We start from the raw sequence: 20,264 nt of genomic DNA, 5'->3' as shown, positions 1-20,264 counted from the left end.
TAACATGCTCAGCCCCCTCCTGTACTCCCTGTTCACTCATGACTGCATGGCCAGACACGACACCAACGCCATCATTGAACAGTGTCATCAGGCCTGATCACTGACAACAACAACAAAGCCTACAGGGAGGAGGTCAGGACCTGGTCGTTTGGTGCCAGGACAGCAACCATTCCCTCAATGTGATCAAGATAAAGGAGATGATTGTGGACTACAGGAAAAGGAGGACCAAGCACGCCCCATTCTCATTGACAGAGCTGTAGCTGAGCAGGTTGAGAGTTTAGTTCCTTTGTCCGCATCACCAACAAACTATCATGGTCCAACCACCAAGACATAATAAAGTCGTGAAGAGGGCACGACAAAACCTATTCCCCTATCAGGATACTGAAAAGATTTGACATGTCTTCAGATCCTCAAAATGTTCTACAGCTGCACCATCGAGAGCATCCTGACTGATTGCATCACTGCCTGGTTTGGCACTGCTCGGCCTCTGACAAGGCACTACAGAGGGCAGTGCATTTTTTACCCAGTACATCACTAGGATTTTTAAGCTTCCTGCCACTCAGGACTTCTATACCAGGCGGTGTCAGAGGGACTTTTTTGTACTTTACAAGTATTTTCTTAACTGCATTGTTGGTTAAGGGCTTGTAAGTAAGCATTTCACTAAGGTCTACACCGGTTGTAAACAAACATACAGTGAATAATAAGTATAAATTTGATTTTCATACTTTTCTAATAAAACACTTTTCAACCCATATGATCTATTACATAAAAAAGCCATGGTGGCAAATATCATGTCATAGTGAATTCATGACATGTGAACGAACAAGCCTTTTCATACTTTATAATATGGCTATACAGTGGGGAGAACAAGTATTTGATAACCTGCAAAAGAGGCAGTGTTTGGGCTTACAAAGCATGTAGAGGTCTGTCATTTTTTATCATGGATACACTTTTTTAATTTTTAATTTTATTTCAGATTATTTAACCAGTTTTAGGCAAGTTGAGAACAAGTTCTCATTTACAGAGAACTGGCCAAGATAAAGCAAAGCAGTTCGAACATACATTGACAGAGTTACACATGGGTAAAACAAACATACAGTCAATAATACAGTATAAACAAGTCTATATACGATGTGACAAATGAGGTGAGATAAGGGAGGTAAAGGCAAAAAAAGGGCCATGGTGGCAGATGACATGGAGCAGTGGGTAAAACACTGGAATGGTAGATTTGCAGTGGAAGAAGGTGCAAAGTGGAAATAAAAATAATGGGGTGCAAAGGTGACAAAAAAATAAATTAAATACAGTAGGAAGACTGTAGTTGTTTGGGTTTAAATTATAGGTGGGCTATGTACAGGTGCAGTAATCTGTGAGCTGTTTGACAAGTTGGTTTCAAGCATGAGTGAAGGATGTTTGTTTTTGTTGCGAAATAGAAGCAAATTCTAGATTTAACTCTGGATTGGAGAGTTTGATTGGTCTGGAAGGAGAGAACTAACCAGACACCTAGGTATTTGTAGTTGTCCACGTATTCTAAGTCAGAGCCGTCCAGAGTAGTGATGTTGGACAGGCTGGAAGGTGCAGGCAGGATCGGTTGAAGAGCATGCATTTAGTTTTACTTGTATTTAAGAGCAATTGGAGGCCACGGAAGGAGAGTTGTATGGCATTGAAGCTTGCCTGGAGTGTTGGTAACACAGTGTCCAAAGAAGGGCCAGAAGTATACAGAATGGTGTTGTCTGCGTAGAGGTGGATCAGAGACTCACCAGTAGCAAGAGCGACATCATTGATGTATACAGAGAATAGAGTCAGTCCAACAATTGAACCCTGTGGCACCCCCATAGAGACTGCCAGAGGTCCAGACAGCAGACCCTCCGATTTGACACACTGAACTCTATCAGAGAAGTAGTTGGTGAACCAAAGCGAGGCAATCATTTGAGAAACCAAGGCTGTTGAGTCTGCCGATGAGGATGTGGTGATTGACAGAGTTGAAAGCCTTGGCCAGATCAATGAATACGGCTGCACAGTAATGTTTCTTATCGATGGCGGTTAAGATATCGTTTAGGATCTTGAGCGTGGCTGAGGTGCACCCATGACCAGCTCTGAAACCAGATTGCATAGCAGAGAAGGTATGGTGAGATTCGAAATGGTCGGTAATCTGTTTGTTGACTTTGCTTTCGAAGACCTTAGAAAGACATGGTAGGATAGATATAGGTCTGTAGCAGTTTAGGTCAAGAGTGTCCCCCCCTTTTAAGAGGGGGATGACCGCAGCTGCTTTCCAATCTTTGGGAATCTCAGACGACACGAAAGAGAAGTTGAACAGGCTAGTAATAGGGGTGGCAACAATTTCGGCAGTTAATTTTAGAAAGAAAGGGTCCAGATTGTCTAGCCCGGGTTGATTTGTAGGGGTCCAGATTTTGCCGCTCTGTCAGAACATCAACTGACTGGATTTGGGAGAAAGAGAAATGGGGAAGGCTTGGGCGAGTTGCTGTGGGGGGGTGCAGTGCTGTTGACCGGGGTAGGAGTAGCCAGGTGGAAAGCATGGCCAGCCATAGAAAAATGCTTATTGAAATTCTCAATTATGGTGGATTTATCAGTGGTGACAGTGTTTCCTATCTTCAGTGCAGTGGGCAGCAGAGAGGAGGTGTTCTTATTCTCCATGGACTTTACAGTGTTCCAGAACTTTTTTGAGTTAGTGTTGCAGGAAGCAAATTTCTGCTTGAAAAAGCTAACCTTGGCTTTTCTAACTGCCTGTGTATAATGGTTTCTAGCTTCCCTGAACAGCTGCATATCACGGGGGCTGTTCGCTGCTAATTCAGAACGCCATAGGATGTGTTTGTGTTGGTTAAGGGCAGTCAGGTCTGGGGAGAACCAAGGGCTATATCTGTTCCTGGTTCTAAATTTCTTGAATGGGGCATGCTTATTTAAGATGGTTAGGAAGGCATTTAAAAGAAAATACCCATGCATCCTCTACTGATGGGATGAGATCAATATCCTTCCAGGATACCCCGGCCAGGTCGATTAGAAAGGCCTGCTCGCTGAAGTGTTTCAGGGAGCGTTTGACAGTGATGAGTGGAGGTCGTTTGACCGCTGACCCATTACGGATGCAGGCAATGAGGCAGTGATCGCTGAGATCTTGGTTGATAACAGCAGAGGTGTATTTAGAGGGCAAGTTGGTTAGGATGATATCTAAGAGGGTGCCCGTGTTTAAGGCTTTGGGGAGGTACCTGGTAGGTTCATTGATAATTTGTGTGAGATTGAGAGTTTTCGTCTTTTGAGCTTCTAGTCATGAAATCTATGCAGCCTACTCAATCACTTTTTATAGCTACTGTTTACAGGCCTCCTGGGCCATATACAGCGTTTCTCACTGAGTTCCCTGAATTCCTATCGGACCTTGTAGTCATAGCAGATAATATTCTAATCTTTGGTGACTTTAATATTCACATGGAAAAGTCCACAGACCCACTCCAAAAGGCTTTCGGGGCCATCATCGACTCAGTAGGTTTTGTCCAACATGTCTCTGGACCCACTCACTGTCACAGTCATACGCTGGACCTAGTTTTGTCCCATGGAATAAATGTTGTGGATCTTAATGTTTTTCCTCATATCCTGGACTATCGGACCACCATTTTATTACGTTTGCAATTGCAACAGATAATCTGCTCAGACCCCAACCAAGGAACATCAAAAGTCGCGCTATAAATTCACAGACAACACAAAGATTCCTTGATGCCCTTCCAGACTCCCTCTGCCTACCCAAGGATGCCAGAGGACAAAAATCAGTTAACCACCTAACTGAGGAACTCAATTTAACCTTGCGCAATACCCTAGATGCAGTTGCACCCCTAAAAACTAAAAACATTTCTCATAAGAAACTAGCTCCCTGGTACACAGAAAATACCCGAGCTTTGAAGCAAGCTTCCAGAAAATTGGAACGGAAATGGCGCCACACCAAACTGGAAGTCTTCCGACTAGCTTGGAAAGACGGTACCGTGCAGTACCGAAGAGCCCTTACTGCTGCTCGATCATCCTATTTTTCTAACTTAATTGAGGAAATTAAGAACAATCCGAAATTCCTTTTTGATACTGTCGCAAAGCTAACTAAAAAGCAGCATTCCCCAAGGAAGGATGACTTTCACTTTAGCAGTGATAAATTCATGAACTTCTTTGAGGAAAAGATTATGATTATTAGAAAGCAAATTACGGACTCCTCTTTAAACCTGCGTATTCCTCCAAACCTCAGTTGTCCTGAGTCTGCACAACTCTGCCAGGACCTAGGATCAAGAGAGACGCTCAAGTGTTTTAGTACTATATCTCTTGACACAATGATGAAAATAATCATAGCCTCTAAACCTTCAAGCTGCATACTGGACCCTATTCCAACTAAACTACTGAAAGAGCTGCTTCCTGTGCTTGGCCCTCCTATGTTGAACACAATAAACGGCTCTCTATCCACTGGATGTGTACCAAACTCACTAAAAGTGGCAGTAATAAAGCCTCTCTTGAAAAAGCCAAACCTCGACCCAGAAAATATAAAAAACTATCGGCCTATATCGAATCTTCCATTCCTCTCAATTTTTTTTAGAGAAGGCTGTTGCGCAGCAACTCACTGCCTTCCTGAAGACAAACAATGTATACGAAATGCTTCAGTCTGGTTTTAGACCCCATCATAGCACTGAGACGGCACTTGTGAAGGTGGTAAATGACATTTTAATGGCATCGGACTGAGGCTCTGCATCTGTCCTCGTGCTCCTAGACCTTAGTGCTGCTTTTGATACCATCGATCACCACATTCTTTTGGAGAGATTGGAAACCCAAATTGGTCTACACGGACATGTTCTGGCCTGGTTTAGATCTTATCTGTCGGAAAGATATCAGTTTGTCTTTGTCCTCTGACAAATCAACTGTAAATTTCGGTGTTCCTCAAGGTTCCGTTTTAGGACCACTATTGTTTTCACTATATATTTTACCTCTTGGGGATGTTATTCGAAAACATAATGTTAACTTTCACTGCTATGCGGATGACACACAGCTGTACATTTCAATGAAACATGGTGAAGCCCCAAAATTGCCCTCGCTAGAAGCATGTGTTTCAGACATAAGGAAGTGAATGGCTGCAAACTTTCTACTATTAAACTCGGACAAAACAGAGATGCTTGTTCTAGGTCCCAAGAAACAAAGAGATCTTCTGTTGAATCTGACAATTAATCTTAATGGTTGTACAGTCGTCTCAAATAAAACTGTGAAGGACCTCGGCGTTACTCTGGACCCTGATCTCTCTTTTGAAGAACATATCAAGACCATTTCGAGGACAGATTTTTTCCATCTACGTAACATTGCAAAAATCAGAAACTTTCTGTCCAAACATGATGCAGAAAAATTAATCCATGCTTTTGTCACTTCTGGGTTAGACTACTGCAATGCTCTACTTTCCGGATACCCGGATAAAGCACTAAATAAACTTCAGTTAGTGCTAAATATGGCTGCTAGAATCCTGACTAGAACCAAAAAAATTTATCATATTTCTCCAGTGCTAGCCTCTCTACACTGGCTTCCTGTCAAAGCAAGGGCTGATTTCAAGGTTTTACTGCTAACCTACAAAGCATTACATGGGCTTGCTCCTACCTATCTCTCTGATTTGGTCCTGCCGTACATACCTACACCTACGCTATGGTCACAAGACGCAGGCCTCCTAATTGTCCCTAGAATTTCTAAGCAAACAGCTGGAGGCAGAGCTTTCTCCTATAGAGCTCCATTTTTATGGAACGGTCTGCCTATCCATGTCAGAGACGCAAACTCGGTCTCAACCTTTAAGTCTTTACTGAAGACTCATCTCTTCAGTGGGTCATATGATTGAGTGTAGTCTGGCCCAGGAGTGGGAAGGTGAACGGAAAGGCTCTGGAGCAACGAACCGCCCTTGCGGTCTCTGCCTGGCCGGTTCCCCTCTTTCCACTGGGATTCTCTGCCTCTAACCCTATTACAGGGGCTGAGTCACTGGCTTACTGGGGCTCTCTCATGCCGTCCCTGGAGGAGGTGCGTCACCTGAGTGGGTTGATTCACTGTTGTGGTCATCCTGTCTGGGTTGGTGCCCCCCTTGGGTTGTGCCGTGGCGGAGATCTTTGGGGCTATACTCAGCCTTGTCTCAGGATGGTAAGTTGGTGGTTGAAGATATCCCTCTAGTGGTGTGGGGGCTGTGCTTTGGCAAAGTGGGTGGGGTTATATCATTCCTGTTTGGCCCTGTCCGGGGTGTCCTCGGATGGGGCCACAGTGTCTCCTAACCCCTCCTGTCTCAGCCTCCAGTATTTATGCTGCAGTAGTTTACGTGTCGGGGGGCTGGGGTCAGTTTGTTATATCTGGAGTACTTCTCCTGTCCTATTCGGTGTCCTGTGTGAATCTAAGTGTGCGTTCTCTAATTCTCTCCTTCTCTCTTTCTTTCTCTCTCTCGGAGGACCTGAGCCCTAGGACCATGCCCCAGGACTACCTGACATGATGACTCCTTGCTGTCCCCAGTCCACCTGGCCATGCTGCTGCTCCACTTTCAACTGACCTGAGCCCTAGGACCGTGCCCCAGGACTACCTGACATGATGACTCCTTGCTGTCCCCAGTCCACCTGACTGTGCTGCTGCTCCAGTTTCAACTGTTCTGCCTTATTATTATTCGACCATGCTGGTCATTTATGAACATTTGAACATCTTGGCCATGTTCTGTTATAATCTCCACCCGGCACAGCCAGAAGAGGACTGGCCACCCCACCTAGCCTGGTTCCTCTCTAGGTTTCTTCCTAGGTTTTGGCCTTTCTAGGGAGTTTTTCCTAGCCACCGTGCTTCTACACCTGCATTGCTTGCTGTTTGGGGTTTTAGGCTGGGTTTCTGTACAGCACTTTGAGATATCAGCTGATGTACGAAGGGCTATATAAATACATTTGATTTGATTTTATTTTATTTTATTGGGGACATCAAGCTTAGATTGTAGGATGGCTGGGGTGTTAAGCATGTTCCAGTTTAGGTCGCCTAGCAGCACGAGCTCTGAAGATAGATGGGGGGCAATCAGTTCACATATGGTGTCCAGAGCACAGCTGGGGGCAGAGGGTGGTAGCAGGCTTCAACCATGAGAGACGGAATCTAAAACAAAAATCCAGAAAATCACATTTAATGATTTTTAAGTAATTCATTTGCATTTTATTGAGACCCAGAGTTACTTCTGCTGCAGAGGATACGTTCATTAGAGTTACCAGCCTCAGAAATTGCTGCCCAAATAAATGCTTCACAGAGTTGAATGAACAGACACATCTCAATATCAACTGTTCAGAGGAGACTGTGTGAATCAGGCCTTCATGGTTGAATTGCTGCAAAGAAACCACTACTCAAGCACACCAAAAAGAAGAAGAGACTTGCTTGGGCCAAGAAACACGAGCAAGCCTTCACATTGACCCTGTACTGGTACCTCCTATATATAGCCTCCTGTATATAGCCTTCACATTGACTCTGTACTGGTACCCCCTGTATATAGCCTCCACATTGACTCTGTACTGGTACCTCCTATATATAGCCTCCACATTGACTCTGTACCGGTACCCCCTGTATATAACCTCCACATTGACTCTGTAGTAGCACCCCCTGTATACAGCCTCCACATTGACTCTGTACCGGTACCCCCTGTATACAGCCTCCACATTGACTTTGTACCGGTACCCCCTGTATATAACCTCCACATTGACTGTACCGGCACACCCTTTATATAGCCTCCACATTGACTCTGTACCGTTACCCCCTGTATATAGCCTCCACATTGACTCTGTACTGGTATCCCCTGTATATAGCCTCCACATTAACTATGTACTGGTACCTCCTGAATATAGCCTCCACATTGACTCTGTACTGGTACCCCCTGTTTACAGTCTCCACATTGACTCTGTACTGGTACCCCATGTATATAGCCTCCACATTGACTCTGTACTGGTATCTCATGTATATAGCCTCCACATTGACTCTGTACTGGTACCCCATGTATATAGCCTCCATATTGACTCTGTACTGGTACCTCCTGTATATAGCCTCCACATTGACTCTGTACTGGTACCTCCTGTATATAGCCTCCATATTGAGTCTGTACTGGTACCTCCTGTATATAGCCTCCATATTGACTCTGTACTGGTACCTCCTGTATACAGCCTCCACATTGACTCTGTACTGGTACCTCCTGTATATAGCCTCCACATTGACTCTGTACTGGTACCTCCTGTATATAGCCTCCACATTGACTCTGTACTGGTAACTCCTGTATATAGCCTCCACATTGACTCTGTACTGGTACCTCCTGTATATAGCCTCCACATTGACTCTGTACTGGTACCTCCTATATATAGCCTCCACATTGACTCTGTACTGGTACCTCCTGTATATAGCCTCCACATTGACTCCGTACTGGTACCTCCTGTATATAGCCTCCACATTGACTCTGTACTGGTACCTCCTGTATATAGCCTCCACATTGACTCTGTACTGGTACCTCCTGTATATAGCCTCCACATTGACTCTGTACTGGTACCTCCTGTATATAGCCTCCACATTGACTCTGTACTGGTACCCCCTGTATATAGCCTCCACATTGACTCTGTACAGGTACCCCCTGTATATAGCCTCCACATTGACTCTGTACTGGTACCTCCTGTATATAGCCTCTGATACCTCCTGTATATAGCCTCCACATTGACTCTGTACTGGTACCCCCTGTATATAGCCTCCACATTGACTCTGTACTGGTACCCCCTGTATATAGCCTCCACATTGACTCTGTACTGGTACCCCCTGTATATAGCCTCCACATTGACTCTGTACTGGTACCCCCTGTATATAGCCTCCACATTGACTCTGTACTGGTACCTCCTGTATATAGCCTCCACATTGACTCTTTACCGTTACCCCCTGTATATAGCCTCCACATTGACTCTGTACTGGTACCCCCTGTATATAGCCTCCACATTGACTCTTTACCGTTACCCCTGTATATAGCCTCCACATTGACTCTGTACTGGTACCTCCTGTATATAGCCTCCACATTGACTCTGTACTGGTACCTCCTGTATATAGCCTCCACATTGACTCTGTACTGGTACCTCCTGTATTTAGCCTCCACATTGACTCTGTACTGGTACCTCATGTATATAACCTCCACATTGACACTTTACCGCTACCCCCTGTATATAGCCTCCACATTGACTCTGTACTAGTACCCCCTGTATATAGCCTCCACATTTACTCTGTACTGGTACCCCTTGTATATAGCCTCCACATTGACTCTGTACTGGTACCCCCTGTATATAGCCTCCACATTGACTCTGTACTGGTAGCCCCTGTATATAGTCTCCACATTGAGACTATACTGGTACCCCTTGTATATAGCCTCCACATTAACTCTGTACTGGTACCTCCTGTATATAGCCTCCACATTGACTCTGTACTGGTACCTCCTGTATATAGCCTCCACATTGACTCTGTACTGGTACCTCCTGTATTTAGCCTCCACATTGACTCTGTACTGGTACCTCATGTATATAACCTCCACATTGACACTTTACCGCTACCCCCTGTATATAGCCTCCACATTGACTCTGTACTAGTACCCCCTGTATATAGCCTCCACATTGACTCTGTACCGGTACCCCCTGTATACAGCCTCCACATTGACTTTGTACCGGTACCCCCTGTATATAACCTCCACATTGACTGTACCGGCACACCCTTTATATAGCCTCCACATTGACTCTGTACCGTTACCCCCTGTATATAGCCTCCACATTGACTCTGTACTGGTATCCCCTGTATATAGCCTCCACATTAACTATGTACTGGTACCTCCTGAATATAGCCTCCACATTGACTCTGTACTGGTACCCCCTGTTTACAGTCTCCACATTGACTCTGTACTGGTACCCCATGTATATAGCCTCCACATTGACTCTGTACTGGTATCTCATGTATATAGCCTCCACATTGACTCTGTACTGGTACCCCATGTATATAGCCTCCATATTGACTCTGTACTGGTACCTCCTGTATATAGCCTCCACATTGACTCTGTACTGGTACCTCCTGTATATAGCCTCCATATTGAGTCTGTACTGGTACCTCCTGTATATAGCCTCCATATTGACTCTGTACTGGTACCTCCTGTATACAGCCTCCACATTGACTCTGTACTGGTACCTCCTGTATATAGCCTCCACATTGACTCTGTACTGGTACCTCCTGTATATAGCCTCCACATTGACTCTGTACTGGTAACTCCTGTATATAGCCTCCACATTGACTCTGTACTGGTACCTCCTGTATATAGCCTCCACATTGACTCTGTACTGGTACCTCCTGTATATAGCCTCCACATTGACTCTGTACTGGTACCTCCTGTATATAGCCTCCACATTGACTCTGTACTGGTACCTCCTGTATATAGCCTCCACATTGACTCTGTACTGGTACCTCCTGTATATAGCCTCCACATTGACTCTGTACTGGTACCTCCTGTATATAGCCTCCACATTGACTCTGTACTGTTACCTCCTGTATATAGCCTCCACATTGACTCTGTACTGGTACCTCCTGTATATAGCCTCCACATTGACTCTGTACTGGTACCCCTGTATATAGCCTCCACATTGACTCTGTACAGGTACCCCTGTATATAGCCTCCACATTGACTCTGTACTGGTACCTCCTGTATATAGCCTCTGGTACCTCCTGTATATAGCCTCCACATTGACTCTGTACTGGTACCCCTGTATATAGCCTCCACATTGACTCTGTACTGGTACCCCCTGTATATAGCCTCCACATTGACTCTGTACTGGTACCCCCTGTATATAGCCTCCACATGGACTCTGTACTGGTACCCCTGTATATAGCCTCCACATTGACTCTGTACTGGTACCTCCTGTATATAGCCTCCACATTGACTCTTTACCGTTACCCCCTGTATATAGCCTCCACATTGACTCTGTACTGGTACCCCTGTATATAGCCTCCACATTGACTCTTTACCGTTACCCCCTGTATATAGCCTCCACATTGACTCTGTACTGGTACCTCCTGTATATAGCCTCCACATTGACTCTGTACTGGTACCCCCTGTATATAGCCTCCACATTGACTCTGTACTGGTACCTCCTGTATTTAGCCTCCACATTGACTCTGTACTGGTACCTCATGTATATAACCTCCACATTGACTCTTTACCGCTACCCCCTGTATATAGCCTCCACATTGACTCTGTACTAGTACCCCCTGTATATAGCCTCCACATTTACTCTGTACTGGTACCCCTTGTATATAGCCTCCACATTGACTCTGTACTGGTACCCCCTGTATATAGCCTCCACATTGACTCTGTACTGGTACCCCCTGTATATAGTCTCCACATTGAGACTATACTGGTACCTCCTGTATACAGCCTCCACATTGACTCTGTACTGGTACCTCCTGTATATAGCCTCCACATTGACTCTGTACTGGTACCTCCTGTATATAGCCTCCACATTGACTCTGTACTGGTAACTCCTGTATATAGCCTCCACATTGACTCTGTACTGGTACCTCCTGTATATAGCCTCCACATTGACTCTGTACTGGTACCTCCTGTATATAGCCTCCACATTGACTCTGTACTGGTACCTCCTGTATATAGCCTCCACATTGACTCTGTACTGGTACCTCCTGTATATAGCCTCCACATTGACTCTGTACTGGTACCTCCTGTATATAGCCTCCACATTGACTCTGTACTGTTACCTCCTGTATATAGCCTCCACATTGACTCTGTACTGGTACCTCCTGTATATAGCCTCCACATTGACTCTGTACTGGTACCCCCTGTATATAGCCTCCACATTGACTCTGTACAGGTACCCCCTGTATATAGCCTCCACATTGACTCTGTACTGGTACCTCCTGTATATAGCCTCTGGTACCTCCTGTATATAGCCTCCACATTGACTCTGTACTGGTACCTCCTGTATATAGCCTCCACATTGACTCTGTACTGGTACCCCCTGTATATAGCCTCCACATTGACTCTGTACTGGTACCCCTGTATATAGCCTCCACATTGACTCTGTACTGGTACCCCTGTATATAGCCTCCACATTGACTCTGTACTGGTACCCCTGTATATAGCCTCCACATTGACTCTGTACTGGTACCCCCTGTATATAGCCTCCACATTGACTCTGTACTGGTACCTCCTGTATATAGCCTCCACATTGACTCTTTACCGTTACCCCCTGTATATAGCCTCCACATTGACTCTGTACTGGTACCCCCTGTATATAGCCTCCACATTGACTCTTTACCGTTACCCCCTGTATATAGCCTCCACATTGACTCTGTACTGGTACCTCCTGTATATAGCCTCCACATTGACTCTGTACTGGTACCCCTGTATATAGCCTCCACATTGACTCTGTACTGGTACCTCCTGTATTTAGCCTCCACATTGACTCTGTACTGGTACCTCATGTATATAACCTCCACATTGACTCTTTACCGCTACCCCCTGTATATAGCCTCCACATTGACTCTGTACTAGTACCCCCTGTATATAGCCTCCACATTTACTCTGTACTGGTACCCCTTGTATATAGCCTCCACATTGACTCTGTACTGGTACCCCCTGTATATAGCCTCCACATTGACTCTGTACTGGTACCCCCTGTATATAGTCTCCACATTGAGACTATACTGGTACCCCTTGTATATAGCCTCCACATTAACTCTGTACTGGTACCTGCTGTATATAGCCTCCACATTGACTCTTTACCGTTACCCCCTGTATATAGTCTCCACATTGACTCTGTACTGGTACCTCCTGTATATAGCCTCCACATTGACTCTTTACCCCCTGTATATAGCCTCCACATTGACTCTGTACAGGTACCTCCTGTATATAGCCTCCACATTGACTCTGTACTGGTACCCCCTGTATATAGCCTCCACATTGACACTGTACTGGTACCCCTTGTATATAGTCTCCACATTGACTCTGTACTGGTATCTCCTGTATATAGCCTTGTGGTCCTTCTGTAGCACAGTTGGTAGAGCTTGGTGCTTGTAACGCCAGGGTAGTGGGTTCGATTCCCGGGACCACCCATACCTAGAATGTATGCACACATGACTGTAAGTCGTTTTGGATAAAAGCGACTGCTAAATGGCATATATTATATTATTATAATTAGCCTCCACATTGACTCTGTACTGGTATCTCCTCTATATAGTCTCTACATTGACTCTGTATGGGTACCTCCTGTATATAGCCTCCACATTAACTCTGTAGTGGCTTCCTTTCGTCTTTACCATAGCCACTGCCCAAGCCTGAAGCGGGGTTGTTTGGTACGCATACAGTCCACACTCAAGGTTTCCAAACGGCCAAACATTCCATGACATCCAGGGATATGGTGCAACAAAAATGTTTATTCTTCTTATATCTAACAAATAAATGAGTCTCCAATCAACTTAAAGCACAAAATACTTGATATGGAAAATACATATTATGACCTGTATGTCTGTATGTCTGTATGTCTGTATGATCAAAAAACTATACCGCTCCCGCGTCTAGCAAGGACTCCCTCTCCCGAAGGCCCAACTTCCTGCCTTTATCCTAACAAAATTAACACAATACAATGAACAGGCAAGAGGGGGGGCCAAATGTCCGAGTTTACACTAACAACAAATTAATATATCTCAATCGGGTAAATATAAATCATAAAGGTACGTACCTAATATTTCATCATTTACATTCATATTTAATATATTTACACAAATATACATGGAGCTCCATATGTTCGGTCTTTTATACAAATATGTCCAAATCGGCTCTAACATACCGGCCCCTAATTGTTGACTGCACTGAATGCACAACAATTACTTAATATTCAAACATAGAGCCAATACACAAAACATTCTATACCAGAGCACTATTACAGTTTATAGCTATATACAAATATACAAGGTACCATATAGGAAAATAGTCCATAGATCTCAGTCTGAGTTGAAGTGTAAAGGTGTTCAACTTCGAAAAATGTCAAGAGTTTGACATCCAAAAATGTATGACATCAAAGAATGTAAGAGTACGACATCAACGAATCAGAGGTGCACGTGATTCTAAGATGGAGCACTGTGTGTGTGTGTGTGTCACTCCGTCGCCTCAAGGAGCAGACAGAGTTTATTGATAGGTCTCTGTAAGATATTGGTCTTAGTCTTAACCATGACGCTCCGGACAAGACCTTTGGCCCCTGGCAAAGCCTCCACCACACGCCCCATTAGCCAAGAGTTCCTTGGGGCGGTGTCATCGACGATGACCACGAGGTCACCAGGACTGAAGTTTCTCTTAGTTTTGTTCCACTTGTTCCGCTCCTGCATAAGTGGAAGATACTCCCTGATCCATCTCTTCCAGAAGAGCTCAGTGATATATTGTACTTGCTTCCATCTCCTTCGTGAGTATAGGTCGCTTCTCTGGAATAGTCCTGGTGGCAGGACTGGCTTAGCTTTCAGATGAAGCAGATGGTTCGGAGTCAGGGGTTCTAGATCATTAGGGTCATTTGTTACAGTAGTGATTGGTCTGTCGTTCATAATCGCCTCAACTTCACACAAGGCTGTCTGCAAAGACTCATCATCCAGTACTTGCTCTTTAAGGACTGAATAGAGGATCTTTTTCACCAGTCGGATCAACCTCTCCCATACCCCCCATGGTGGGCTCCAGAGGGAGGGTTGAATGACCATGTCACTCCTTCCTTCAGTAATTCTTTTTGAATCTTGTTGTGATCCAGCTCTTTCATAGCTTCTCCTAGCTCTCTGTGTGTTCCAACAAAGTTGGTGCCATTGTCTGTTCTGATACTTGTTACTGGGCCCCTTCGACAGATGAACCTGCGCAGGGCATTGATGCAGGAATCAGTATCCAGATAACTAGCAACTTCTAGATGGACAGCTCGACTCACGAGGCAAGTAAAGATCACACCATAACGCTTCACATGAACGCGGCCTCGCTTCACCTCTATGGGGCCGAAGTAATCTATGCCCACATGGGTGAAAGGCGGCAAATCAGGTGACACCCGATCTTGTGGAAGGTCGGCCATCTTCTGTTCTCCAGCTCTAGCTTGCATCCGCCTGCAAAAGACACAGCTCTTAAGGATCTTCCTTGCTAAAGAGTTGGCACAGGGTATCCAATATCGCTGGCGAAGTCTAGAAAGCATGTGACCTCTCCCAGAGTGGCCAACCTGCTCATGGATGTGGAGTAAGATCAGTCTAGAGATGTAAGAGTCTTTGGGCAGGATCATAGGATTCTTTAGTTCCGTAGGCATAGCAGCTTTGCTTAACCTTCCTCCTACTCTCAGAATCCCATTGTCTACAATTGGATCAAGCTTACAGATTGAGCCACTTCTCTTGGCACATTGTTTTCCTTTCACAACTAGTGCAATTTCTTGTTTAAAGTGATGCCGTTGTTCAAATCGAATGATGACCTTTTCTGCTTCATCTAGGTCGTCCACAGACAGACTTTCTTTTCCAAACGTCAGTTTGAACTTGTCAATTTGTTCCTTCAGTGAGTTTGTCAGACTCTGATCTGGTCTTGGATCGGTTTGAGTGAGAATTTTCCTTTTCTGGCTTAACTGTAGGAGACGTTTCTTCAGTTTCAGCATCCAGGCAACTGCTTTCTTCAAGCTGTTCCATGTTGAATAGTACTCAATCAGTTTGCTGGTTGGACTCTTTTCTTCCACACTTGTATGGTTTATGATTACGTCTTTTCTCACCTCTGGATCATCCGGAGGGATGGAGCCAATCTCCTCGGGGACTTTCGGCCATTGAGTTTCTGTTTTCTCCAGGAATTCTGGTCCTTACGCCATCTCTTTGAGTTCAGGAACATTTCAACATGTAATCCTCTTGAGGCATCATCGGCTGGGTTGTGTTTTGAGTTCAAATATCTCCACTGTTTTGCTTTCGATAGGTCACGGATCATAGCAACCCTATTAGCCACAAAGGTATGGAATCTCTTGGTATCATTGCGGATGTATTTTAGCACAGACTGGCTGTCCGTCCAAAAAGTTGACTCCTCAAGTTCAATCTGGAGCTCCAACCTTAACATCCTGTCCACTCGCACTGCCAGTGTTGCTGCAGCAAGTTCCAGTCTGGGGATTGTCATCTGCTTGAGTGGAGTCACCCTTGATTTCCCCAGTATGAATGCAATGTGAACCTTTTCCATACCGTTTGTGAACCTAAGGTAACTTGCCGTGCCATAACCTTGTTCACTTGCATCACCGAAGTGATGCAGCTGTGCAGTCTTGACTTGACCAAAGTTCTCAGGCATCATACACCTGTCTATCTGGAATCTGGAGAGCTGGTCCAGCTCTGAGAGCCATCTCTGCCATGAAATAGAGTGTTCTTCAGGGATGACTTCGTCCCATCCACACTTCAGCTTGCAGAGCACTTGAAGAATTTGCTTTGCCTTTAATACAAATGGGGCGAGGAAACCTAATGGATCATAAATAGAGCTGACAGTTGAGAGAATACCTCTTCTTGTAAGGGGTCTGTTCTTGACAGTGACTCGGAAGGTAAATGCATCACTTTCAATGTTCCATCGGATTCCAAGTGCTCTTTCAACAGGCAGCTTTTCTCTGTCCAGGTCCAGTTCTTTTATCTGCTTGGCTTTGTGTTCATCAGGGATAGAAGCCAGCACAGTGCGGCTGTTGCTGACCCACTTGGTCAATTTGAACCCACCCTGAGAGCACACATCCCTGAGGTTTTTCGTGAGAGCTATGGCTTGTTCTTCTGTGGCCACTGACTTGAGGCAGTCATCAACATAGAAGTTGGACTTGACTGTTTGAATTACCTCTTCATCGTACCTCTCACAGTTGTCTTCTGCAGTCCTTCGCAGTGCAAAGTTTGCACAACTTGGAGAGGATATAGCACCAAAAAGATGTACCGTCATTCTGTACTCCTCCAATCTTTTGTTAGTATCACCATCCGGCCACCATAGGAATCGCAGGAAGTCTAAGTAATCTTCATGGACACGTACTTGATGGAACATTCCTTCGATGTCTGCCATCATGGCAATGTGCTCTTGCCGAAATCTTAGCAAGACTCCTATAAGCGTGTTTGCCAGGTCGGGGCCTTGAAGGAGTTCACTGTTAAGAGATATACCTTTATAGGATGATGAACAGTCAAACACTACTCGTATCGTTCCTTTGCGCTTATGGTGAACGCCATGGTGTGGTATGTACCATACCTTGCCTTTCTCTCTGAGGAGCTGTTCTTGTGGTACCTTCTCGGCGTAACCTTTTGTTATCATCTCTTCCATGAAGCCTTTGTACTCTGCAGCGTAACCTTTGTCCTTCTTGAACTTAATGATAATATTTAGAGCCCGCTGCTTTGCCATGTCACGATTGTTTGGCAGGACTACATCTGTTTTGCGAAAGGGCAACGGTAAGTAGTAGTGATGGTCTTTGAGGGTTATGGAGCTTGATACGATCTCCATAAACCTACGATCCTCAGCTGACATCTCACTTTTCTCTTCATACCCTCTCTCAGGGAAGTCATGGTTGTACTGATTTACAAGAAGAACCCCCAGGTCGGCAATTGAGATACGATTGGCCATCACCGTAGGATGCCCAGATTCTTCTGCCATGGTACAATTGTTAAGAGGACCGTTCATCACCCATCCAAAGAGAGTTTTCACTGCATACGGTCCGTTGCCTTGGCTATTTATGATTTTCCAGGGTTCCATTGCCTTTGGAGCATTTACGCCAATCAGGAGTTCGACGTCGGCGTCAATTTCCTTCAACTGAACTTCTTTCAGGTATGGCCACCTTTTGAGATCTTTCTGAGTGGGAATGTTCTCTCTTGTCACTGGGATCTTATTTTGGGTGTAGACCTTTGGTAATGCAAGAAATGTGTCACCTTCCACATTGCCAATCTCTAATCCAGATATTTCAAAGCTCTTGGTAGGACTCTCCTGCCCCATTGTGCGTAGCAGAATTTCAGTCTCACTGCCTTTAGCTTGCATCTGCCTCATGAGTCTCTCCGTACAAAATGTTGCTGAGCTACCAGAATCGAGAAATGCATAGGTTAACGTAGACTTGCTTCCATTTGCCATCTTTACTTGAACTGGCACAATCGCAAGTGCACAATCTGTACCGGCCCCGGTATCTTCACCAGCTTCCAGTGAAACAAGAACACTGCTGACAGTCTCCTCCCGCTTTACTGCTACACCCCTCGTATCTGCCTTCAGAGATCTAAATCTCTCTCTTCCTTCAATGTGCAGGATAGTGGGGTGCCTTCTTTGACATTTCTGACAGGTCATCCTTCTTTTACATTCTTTGCTTAAGTGTCCTCTCATCAAACAGCCAAAACAAAGGCCTTTTGATCTCAGAAACTCAACCTTGGCTTCGTGTGGCTGTGCCTTCACCTGTTGGCAGTCGACCAGGAAATGCTCACCAGTGCAAAATACACATGAGATACTGGGAGCATCAGAAGGGTAGGTGCCTGGTTTCTTGATTTTGAATGTTTGTTCTTTTAGAGGTTTTTCCGAGTTACAATCTGCCACTACATCTACTGCAGTGGCAAAGCTGCTTCCCCTACTCTTGGATTTGAACTGCTGTTTAAAGACAGCTTCTGTTTTGGTTTTAAAAAACCTTTTGTTGGTCAGGGGATCTTGGATATCTCCGTACAACGGATCCTGCAGTATTTTGGCCTGTTTTTCCATGAACGTCACAAGGTCACTGAACTGGGCCCTCAGGTGGCTTCTCTCTAAAATATCACATGCCGTAGACCTCCATTTTTCCCTTAGTTTGTAAGGAAGTTTTGACATGATCAACTTTATGTTGGAGGGAAGATTAAGCTCTTCCATGTTCTGTAGGTCTTGCATAGCGTTACAGCATCCTCTAAGATAGAGTGCATAGCCACCCAGTCCCTTTCCATCATCCGGTTTGATGTGTATCCAGTTCCAAGCTTTTTCCATATAAGCAGTGGTGACTTTGATTTCATTGCCAAAGTGTTCCTTTAACAACCTCTTGGCCTCTGCATAGCCTCTTCTGGCTTCCATATGCAGACAACTACGGACCAGATCCTTGGGCTGACCAGAGGTGTACTGTTCCAGGTAATAGAGCCTATCCTGGTGACTGCTTGTCTTATCTTCTATTCCATGCTCAAATGCACGCATAAATGGCCTAAAGTTTAGAGGATCACCGTCAAACATGGGTATCTCCCTAACAGGGAGTGTGGCCTGTTTGTGCTGTAGTACAAGGAGGTCAGCAATTTCATTCTGCCTTTGCATGACAGTAGTGAGGTTATCATGGCTGGTATTATGGCTGATACCCGCAGTGTTGATTCTGTGTTGATTGCTAGACCTCGATGTTGGCTGCTGAAGGGTGTGGTTTATGACTGTTTTCTGAATAGGTTTTGATGGCTTTGTGGTCGGTTGTTGTAAAACTCTTTGTAGTGGGGTCTTTGGAACTGCACCTAATGCAGAAAATGCAACAGGTGATGGTTCAGGTTCCTTATAGACCTCGGGTTCCTGGTTCTCATAATAAGAGTTCATTCCATCTTCTTGGCTTAGAAAATGGGCTGCCACAGAATGGGATTGAGAAGTTGACTCAACACTCTCCAGAACCTTCAGTTTGGCATTATATGCTGCTATGTCCGTTTCCAGTGCCATTTTTTCCATCCTAACATTCAGTTGAGCTTTCTGTTGTTCCAGTTGAGCTTTCTGTTGTTCCAGTTGAGCTTTCTCCAGTTCCAATGCATGCTTGTCCTGTAATGATGCTTGGCGAGCTAGTAGAGCTGCTCGTTCTGCCTCAGCTTTTAGGCGTGCAGAGGACACTGAGGAAGCAGTTTTAGAAGACTTTGTTTTACTTGATGTTTTTGACACATTGGAAATGCTGTCGTGTGGTTCAATGAGCGTTTGTGGCTCGATTTCAGCTTTTTTCCATATTTCCACCTCTTTCAGGAAATGTTCATAAGTTCTCATTCTTGGTTGATAATAGTTAATGCTCTCCTGTTCGTGTTCCTCCTCTGTGACCAGCTCTAGCACAGAATCATGAGCATTCTTAAAGTCATTGAGAACAGCATGGAATGCTTCAAGACTCTCATCCACAGTTTCAATGTTTCCTCCATCAACAAGAAGGGCTTTTATTTCATTCATTTTGCGTGTACACACTCCAAGTTTGCCTCTCCGGGCTGCATAGAGTGAATTTAGATGCTCCTCTGCCCTCTCCAGTGGAGTCTTATTTGGGATT

At 44.9% G+C, this 20,264-nt stretch overlaps 1 pseudogene; it reads left to right on the top strand.

Annotated features, from left to right (window-relative positions):
- The window catches only part of LOC124002702, a 55,834-nt pseudogene that overhangs the window by 18,067 nt on the left and 17,503 nt on the right, over positions 1-20,264 (top strand).

Source organism: Oncorhynchus gorbuscha, linkage group LG18 (assembly GCF_021184085.1).
Source record: "Oncorhynchus gorbuscha isolate QuinsamMale2020 ecotype Even-year linkage group LG18, OgorEven_v1.0, whole genome shotgun sequence".
NCBI lineage: Eukaryota > Metazoa > Chordata > Actinopteri > Salmoniformes > Salmonidae > Oncorhynchus > Oncorhynchus gorbuscha.
This window is presented reverse-complemented; position numbering and strand designations above follow the sequence as displayed.